Source organism: Oncorhynchus clarkii, chromosome 6 (genome assembly GCF_045791955.1).
Source record: "Oncorhynchus clarkii lewisi isolate Uvic-CL-2024 chromosome 6, UVic_Ocla_1.0, whole genome shotgun sequence".
NCBI lineage: Eukaryota > Metazoa > Chordata > Actinopteri > Salmoniformes > Salmonidae > Oncorhynchus > Oncorhynchus clarkii.
This window is the reverse complement of record NC_092152.1, coordinates 43,820,025-43,829,397: the sequence shown is the minus strand read 5'-3', so window position 1 is coordinate 43,829,397 and position 9,373 is coordinate 43,820,025. Positions and strand designations below refer to the sequence as shown.

Sequence of the window (9,373 nt, the reverse complement as noted above, 5' to 3'; positions counted from 1 at the left end):
CAATTTAAGCATATAAATACTTTCCTAAATATCCAAACACTCTCCAAAAGGATGTGAAATATTTTCCTAAAATACCTCTTCAAATACATTTCAGAGTAACAAATATATTGAATACATAGGCTATTTGAAACGGGCATCATATAGTATTCTGCCTATTCTTGGAATCAGGCCTAGCTGTTTTGTCATCTTGCTCCCTGTTGTAGTCACTGCTAAAGTCCCCAGTCCTGTTGTTGGTGAACACAGACCCACTGACGGAAGCCAGGCCCATATGCAGGTTCTTGGGTGTGGGGGAGTAGAACACAGGCATGGTGGCTGCCCAATACAACCATGCCTGCTATCAGTTTGTTTGTGTGGGTGAAGGCAACAACAGTGTGTTTGTAATGGTGTGTGTGTGATTGAGGGCTGTAGGGATTCGTTAGTTAACCAGACAGCAGTGTCTGCTAATTAGATTATCAGAGTGGAGAGAGGAGGGATGACAGGGGGATTAGTGCCCTAGACAGACATAGCTGCGTGGTGGCTGTGACTATGCACTCAGTACCTTGTTAGGGTTTTAATACATGGGAATAGAAGGTTTCATGTCAACCAAGTTTTGAAACGTCAAATTGAACATTCCTTGTGAAAAAAACAACAATAGATAAAACCCATCAATAGGGACAATTTTCCCAGCCAGATCATTTGGTTTCGTGGAAGTTGTAGTAGGAACATATGTTTTTGGTTTCATATTGATTGTGAGAACGAAGCCATATGTTCCTGACTGGTAAAACTGAAAAAAAAAATAATGTTCTGAGAACAGAAGTGAAAAGTACATTTTTAGGTTGCACAGGGGTTCTGAGAATATTTTACTCTGGTTGCTTGAAAGTTTTCCTGGGGGGTTTTATTAATGCCCTGAGAACGGAAATGATTGCTACTTTCGATTTTAAAAAATAACTTCCTTAAAACATTCACTGAATGTTTCAATAAAACACCATCTTATTTTAGGTTAACTGTTTAACTTCAATCACAGATAGGAAACATGGAAAGTAATTTATTATTTATTGTGACACAGCATCAGTGAGATTTGAACCTATAATCTTCTGTTCTCTATTGATGGAATTATTCCACTGCGCCACCAGGATGGCGCTAACATGTTTTTTTTTACACATACAAGGCTGTTCATTTTAGTCTATTCAAACAGACCCAATTTCAAAGAAAACAAGCACTCATTAAGATCAGGTATGCCCAATAAGTGGCCGCAGCCAACACACCTGAACACACTTTACAAAATAGAGGATAGAGTTTTGTTGATTATGAGAACCGAATGGATATGTTTTTATTAAGATTCTTAGAATGTTCTTTGAACGTTATAAAAGTTTTATTGTGTTTTTTTATGGAAAGTGTTCTTAACGTTATCAGAACAATTTGAGAACATGACTTTAAATAGAACAATGAGAAAACCTGTAGGGCCTCCCGAGTGGCGCAGCGGTCTAAGGCACTGCAGTGCTTGAGGTGTCATGAGAAAGCGGTATAAGCACTGCGGTGCTTGGCTATCATGAGATAGCGGTATACATCATTTTTTATTTACCTGTAGGACAGATTATGCTGAAATTCCCACAGAAGATCATTGTTTCTTAGCATTCTTGGAACAATTTGAGAACATGACTTTATATAGAACCATGAGAAAACCTGTATGAAATGTTATGCTAAAGTACTGAAATTCCCACAGAAGAGCGTTGTTTCTTAGCATTCTAGATCCATGAGTAAACATTCCCAATGTCAAACCAGTTGGAGAATGTTCCTAGAACAACCCCCCCCCCCCAAAAAATGAACCATGTTTGAACTTTCAGGAAATGTTTTGTTAAAGTAATAAAATACCAAGTAATACAATTTTTTGTGAAGTTCCTTAAATGTGCTGAGAATGTTCCAAAGCCAAGCAGCTATCCTGCACCATTCCCAGAAAGTTGTGGGAAGGTTGTATGCAAAATAACCGTAGGACATCTTAAGGCAGGTTCTCTTTTAAATCAACATCACACATATTTGCTACACTAACTAATATCAGTCGTTACCTGTTGAAACTTTGCTCTGTGACTTTAATGAGATGCAGATAAATCATGTTTTGATGGAAGATAGACAGTGTGGTAAGCATGTCATTAGGAATTAGAATACTAGATGGACATGAACCTTCTTATGATGGTATAAAGGCCAGCTGTTTAGGTCAGGGAGTTGGTCGACCATGGTTTGCATGTGCTGTGATAAGATATTGTGTAAAATAATGAATTTGAAGAATTTAGCTGCACTGTATAGCTAGTTTGCCTGCCAGTTTAAGAGGAATGATTCCATTTATTTTTCAAATGAACTGCCATTATTCCAATATTCCATTAAAACAAGGCAGCAATAAACTGGCAGAAATCAGTTGGATTTGCAACAATTACTGATAATGTGTGATATAATAGCACTCATAGCTTTCCAAGAAAACAAAAATTGAGACATTTATGGTCTGCTAACATCTATTCTAGATGCTAGTTAGACAGAAAATTGGTCAACAACCCATATCAACTGTATATATAATTATATGACAATATTTTAGGTTGACAATAACTTTCCACTACACAATTTCTGATATTTCACCCACCTTACTTTTACTTACCTGTATAAATCAAATCTGGATTATGTCAATTCTGCCATTCACGCCAATTAGACTGGTTTGGATTTCTCCCTGGCCAATCTGGCTGCCATGTTCACCCCATTCTAACGTCGAGGGTTTATTACATAGTCATTTAATAGGATCTCTATAAAATGGTAGTAAGCCACAAAAAGTCAGTAAGAGAAACATTTGACGTAACTTGTGAAAACTTTTATTGACACATTCATGATTCAATTCATGTTTAAATTACAGTGAGACGGTGTGGTAGGGCTCTGCTTTGCTCAACTGCACAGAGTCTGTCGTCCTCAGACTGAGGCCTGGATTATGTTGTGGCCTTGGGGCCTCACTCGTCATGTGTGACAGGGTGCAACGACAGAGTATGGCCACAAGATGTCCCTGTGCTTACAGCTCATCTCTGGGGGCACGCAGGGAAAGTACTCAAACTGCTCCAGTACCTCCTCTCTCTTCTGAGATCTATTGTAGAAACCCAGCAACACCAGCAGACTGCTGATCTCATCCACCTTCATGTTCTTTACAGGGACAGTCTGATACAACACACACGCAACATGTTTACATTCAGTACAGGCGGGGAAACCATAATGCAAGATTGAACAGGTTCAGAAAATATACAGCATCACTGTCATGCCTCTTTCTCTTTAACTGTTTCAAATCACACCTATATGTTCCTATTTTTTATTGTGTAATGTCTTCTTGCAATAGTTATGTATTCCTTTCTAATCTTGTCATGCTTGAGTCAAGGTCAGAAAATATATGTTATTTACCCAACCATTTAGCTGATAATCTTTGCCTGACCTTTAGACGATATTGTAGCGATCTTAAAACAACACCCATCAAGAGGTTCTGACTTCTTAGCGTAAGAGTTAAGGTGTTGGCTATACAATAGCTGACCCTGGGTTTGAGGCCTTGTCAGGCCTACCCCCACAACCACTACATTGGTGTCAGAAGTGGGATGAGGCCTTTGGAGAGGCATTTACATGTAAGGTACTTGGTATAGAGAAGTGTGGGGACAAGTTCTCCCAAAGGAAGGAGCTAATGTAACGACCTTAACCCAACACTCAGCGACTTTGTTGAATGGTTTGTCGCTCTTGGCATAATGGTGAAAGTGTTGGCTTGTTAGTCACTGGACCTACTATAGGTTCAAATCCCAGTCAGAGTTACCCTCTGAATTTGCTACAATATGTAGCATCTTCAATGGGAATCATATCTTACCTGAACAACCTCATCCTTATCATTGTAGAAGATCAGAAGTGGATTCTTCTCATCCCTTGTATCATATTCCAGATTGTGACTTCAACGGAAAGGAGGCTCAAGGAACATATATGTACGGCTGGTTTCCTGAGCCCAGATTATTCCTAGTCCTGGACAAAAAAAAATCTATTTCAGTGAAGATTCTCCATTAAGCATGATTTTTTGTTATTGTCCAGGACTAGGTTCACTCTCTGCTTGTAGGATACGGGAACACCAACAAATTCAAGAACAATCTACTTGAAGTGAGATCAAACATAATTCAACATACAACACATGATGGATTTGAATTTAGTTGGACCCACATAAAACTGGGTTGTTGCTAACACACATATTCTTGTTTATCTGGAAGGTCATGAGAAACTACAAAAGACTTTGGGTGGGTCAAGTTTTGATGAGGTACGATGTAACCATATGAGGCAATGCTAACATACAATGCAAACGATCTCCTAAAATATCATTAGAAAGCGACATAGCAACCATAATACAATTATAATCTAGCCTCATAAATCTATTTAAGATCTACACAGAAACCAATAGAAGGATACTACAATGCCCATCACTCCATGAGAAACGTATAGAGCTCAGGCATCTTCTTGATGGCTCATCCAACCACACTTGGACCATATGGGAAAAATGAACAGACAATGAGTATTTTTCATTCACAACCACCATGTCTAATCTGTTATCTCAGTTAGGTCAAAGATACTGAAGCCTTCATGTATCAACAATAAATGTGTCTTCCTCCTAAGTAGAAAGTGTAACAAAGGTATGTTCAGAGTAGAGAAGTAAATTCATTTCACTAATTTAATCACCACATCATTCACATTTAACTTACCTTAAGTATGCCCTTGGCTATTACAAGTCTCTCTTCAACGGCTAAATCTGTGACATTTTCTTCTGCCGTCCTTCTTGGAGTAGAAAAGGTCAGCATGAGCAACAAAACGGCCCACATGTTTGAGCCTAAACCTTGCTTATTGAGTCTTCAATGGAGTTATTCAACAACTGACACAGTAAACTACCTTTCGGGTGACCATGGACACATGTGCTCAGGTTGGACTGAACCAGGTGGCAGGGCCAAGGGGGGAAGAGGGTCCATTAGGAAAATGAGTCATCTTTTTAGTTTGGGTTTTCTTTTGGTTTATTCTCAATGACAGACATTATGGGAAATGGTCACCAGATGGGCATAATACTTGTTCCACTTGAAACGGCTTGAACATAAATATAGATGTTAATAAACACTTTCTATCAGGATTGGTACCCCTGACGCCGTAAAATATCCCCTGTCTCTGTAGCAACCCTCGAGGACACCTGCATCCGTATCTCTTTTTCCCAGATCATGGTGCTAGTGAAAACCTTCCTCATGGCACACTGCAGTGCATTTTCTTGAACTTGTTAAGCCTGCATGTATGATGGTAAAATACCTGCTAAACTCTGTGCTGCAGAGAATAGTGAAACATAGTAAAAACACTTTAGAATGTGACACTTTAGAACGTTTCTCTATTTCCCCACAGATGGAGCTACAGTAGAACAACAGTATCTTAGGTTAAGATAAATGGTTACATTGAATAAGCATGCCTTTAATCCTAGAAGTTCCCTTGAAATGAATGCAGTCAAATCACATGACACAACAATACAGTAGATGACAAAAAAAGTATTCTGTTGTTCCATTCCATAGTAAAAAACCTTTGCTTTTCCTTTGTCAATGAAACAGAGGCATGACATGTACACTAGAGGGCGACAACAACTGACTATTATTTCCTGGCAGATTGGCGGGTAAAAATGTAGCCTACTTCCAAATTCTAGCCACAGACAATTATGTTTCCAAGAAAAATAAACCCTTCTAGATTGGAATGCTAAAGCAAAACCATCTCTCTCTATAATTCCCAGGCTAGAGCTTAGAACTTGATGTTCAACCCTTAACATTCAGCAGTTCGATGTGTGCAAGCCATGATGTGTCAAATGGTGGAGCAGTCCTCATTTTAACAGAGTTTCCTCCCCTTGGCTGTGGCTGTAAATCCACAGCCCAAATTAAAAAAGAACAAGCCCCCTCCGACACGGAAAATAGTTATAGTTTTACTTTAATTTATCTTTATTTGTGTTATAAACCCAGCCATGTTTCTCACAATGTAAGTTTGCTGGCCAAGATTGAGCAGCAGAACAATCCAAATACAATTAATTTTAAACAGCAGGAGAAGGAAAGAGAGAGAAAGGAGAAGATGGGGGTTGGGTATTCTTGGCATGCCTCTGTGAGAGTACTGTATATGTGTGGATGCATACCATATGTTTTCTCCCTGTATGTGTGTGTAGGCCTCCTTCTATGTTGGAGAGTATGTCAGAACGAGAGGTTACAACCATCCATCTGCTGACAATGAGAGGGACTAATGATGGTGTAGAGCTGTAGTGAGATAGGTCACATGGTGAACACTGATTCCTGTGAAAAGACAGGAAAATAAATGCAGTAAAAGGAACTCAGTCATACCCAACATAAATAGCCACATTGTCACGTTCTGACCTTAGTTCCTTTATTATGTCCTTGTTTTAGTTTGGTCAGGGCGTGAGTTGGGGTGGTTAGTCTCTGTTTCTTTTTCTATGATGTGTTTGTTTGGCCTGGTATGGTTCTCAATCAGAGGCAGGTGTCGTTCGTTGTCTCTGATTGAGAATCATACTTAGGTAGCCTTTTCCCACCTGTGTTTTGTGGGTGATTATTTCCTGTTTAGTGTTTTTTCATTCACCTTACGGGACTGTTCGTTTGTTGTTTATTGTTTTGTTCAGTATTCAGTTATTTGATAAAAAATATGAAGACTTACCACGCTGCGCTTTGGTCCTCCTCTCCTTCCACCGAAGACTACCGTTACACACATTCCTGAACATAAAGGCACACGAACCTCCATGCATCTCATATCTTGTTCCCCGTTCCACAAACTTAAACTCCAGTGTCAAACCTATACAAATTCACACCCCATGCTGCTATATATATTTTTTAAATCACTGTCGGTATTGTCAAATCATCTTAGTCTATTCTTACATCATCCATTGTACCTATCGTACATCAGACTAGGACAGCATTTCCCAAACTCGGTCCTCTGGGCCCCAAGGGGTGCACATTTAGTTTTTTGCCCTAACACTACACAGTTGATTCAAATTATCAAAGCTTGATGATTAGTTGATTATTTGAATCAGCTGTGTAGTGCTAGGGCAAAAAAACAAAATGTGGTTAGAAGTTTCTACAGACCATGTGACCAGGTGAGAAAGAACTCTGGGCCCTAGTGAAAACCAACTCCTTGTAAGATCTGTATGACATCTGGTATACATACATTATAGCAACAGGCCGATTTCCACACAGAATTCTTTTCATTCATTTATTTATTTCACCTTTATTTAACCAGGTAAGCCAGCAATATGGGGATGAGGTAGTTGGATGGGCTATTTACAGACAGGCTATGTACAGGTGCAATGATCTGTAAGCTGCTCTGTTAGCTGATGCTTAAAGTTAGTGAGGGAGATATGAGTCTCCAGCTTTAGTGATTTTTGCAATTTGTTCCAGTCATTGGCAGCAGAGAACTGGAAGGAAAGGCGGCCAATGAGGTGACCAGTGAAATAAACCTGCTGGAGCGTGTGCTATGGGTGGGTGCTACTATGGTGACCAGTGAGCTGAGATAAGGCAGGGCTTTACTTAGCAAAGACTTATAGATGGCCTGGAGCCAGTGGGTTTGGCGACGAATATGAAGCGAGGGCCAGCCAACGAGAGCATATAGGTCGCAGTGGTGGGTAGTATATGGGTCTTTGGTGACGAAATGGATGGCACTGTGGATAGACTGCATCCAATTTGCTGAGTAGAGTGTTGGAGGCTATTTTGTAAATGACATCGCCAAAGTCAAGGATCGGTAGGATAGTCAGTTTTACGAGGGTATTGTTGGCAGCATGAGTGAAGGATGAAGGATGCTTTCTAGGAAGCTGATTCTAGGAAGCTGATTCTAGATTTAATTTTGGATTTAGATGCTTAATATGAGTCTGGAAGGAGAGTTTACAGTCTAAATAGACACCTAGGTATTTGTAGTTGTTCACATATTTTAAGTCAGAACCGTCCAGAATAGTGATGCTAGGCGGGCAGGTGCGGGCAGCAATCGGTTGAAGAGCATGCATTTAGTTTTACTTGCATTTAAGAGCAGTTGGAGGCCACGGAAGGAGAGTTTTATGGCATTGAAGCTCGTCTGGAGGTTAGTTAACACAGTGTCAAAAGAGGGGCAAGAAGTATACAAAATGGCGTCTTCTGCATAGAGGTGGATCAGAGAATCACCAGCCGCAAGAGGAACACCATTGATGTCTACAGAGAAAATAGTTGGCCCAAGAATTGAACCCTGTGGCACCCCCATAGAGACAGCCAGAGGTCCGGACAACAAGCCCTCCGATTTGACACACTGAATTCTATCTGAGAAGTAGTTGGTGAACAAGGCGAGGCAGTCATTTGAGAAACCACGGTTGTTGAGTCTGCCGATAAGAATGCGGTGACTGACAGAGTCGAAAGCCTTGGCCAGGTCGATGAATAGGGCTGCACAGTATTGTCTTCTGTCGATGGCGGTTATAATATAATTTAGGACCTTGAGCGTGGCTGAGGTGCACCCATGACCAGCTCGGAAACCAGATTGCATAGCGGGGAAGGTACGGTGGGATTCGAAATGGTCGGTGATCTGTTTGTTAACTTGGCTTTCGAAGATCTTAGAAAGGCAGGATAGGATAGATATAGGTCTGTAACAGTTTGGGTCTACAGCTTTCCAATCTTTAGGGATCTCTTACGATACAAAAAAGAGGTTGAACAGGCTGGTAATAGGGGTTGTAACAATTTCGGCGGATAATTTTAGAAAGAGAGGGTTCAGATTGTCTAGTCCAGCTAATTTGTAGGGGTCCAGATTTTGCAACTCTTTCAGAACATCAGCTATCTGGATTTGGCTGAAGGAGAAATGGAGGAGGCTTAGGAGTTGCTGTGGGGGGTGCAGAGCTGTTGACCGGGTAGGGGTAGCCAGGTGGAAAGCATGGCCAGCCGTAGAAAAATGCTTATTGAAATTCTCGATTATCGTAGATTTATCGGTGGTGACAGTATTTCCTAGCATCAGTGCATTGGGCAGCTGGGAGGAGGTGCTCTTATTCTCCATGGACTTTACAGTGTCCGAGAACGTTTTGGAGTTTGTGCTACAAGATGCACATTTCTGTTAGCATTTGCTTTCCTAACTGCCTATGTATATTGGTTCCTAACTTCCCTGAAAAGTTGCATATTGCGGGGGCTGTTCGATGCTAATGCAGTATGCCACAGGATGTTTTTGTGCTGGTCAAGGGCAGTCAGGTCTGGAGTGAACCATATCTGTTCCTGGTTCTATTATTTTTTAATTGTGCATGCTTATTTAAGATGGTGAGGAAAGCACTTTTAAAGAAAGACCTGCTCGCTGAAGTGTTTTAGGGAGTATTTGACTGTGATGAGGGGTGGTCGTT

General features: G+C 40.6%; 1 pseudogene; it reads right to left on the bottom strand.

The window, feature by feature from the left end:
- Nucleotides 1-3,022: 3,022 nt before the first annotated feature.
- Nucleotides 3,023-4,841, bottom strand: LOC139412096 (selenoprotein M-like; annotated as a pseudogene).
- Nucleotides 4,842-9,373: the final 4,532 nt, after the last annotated feature.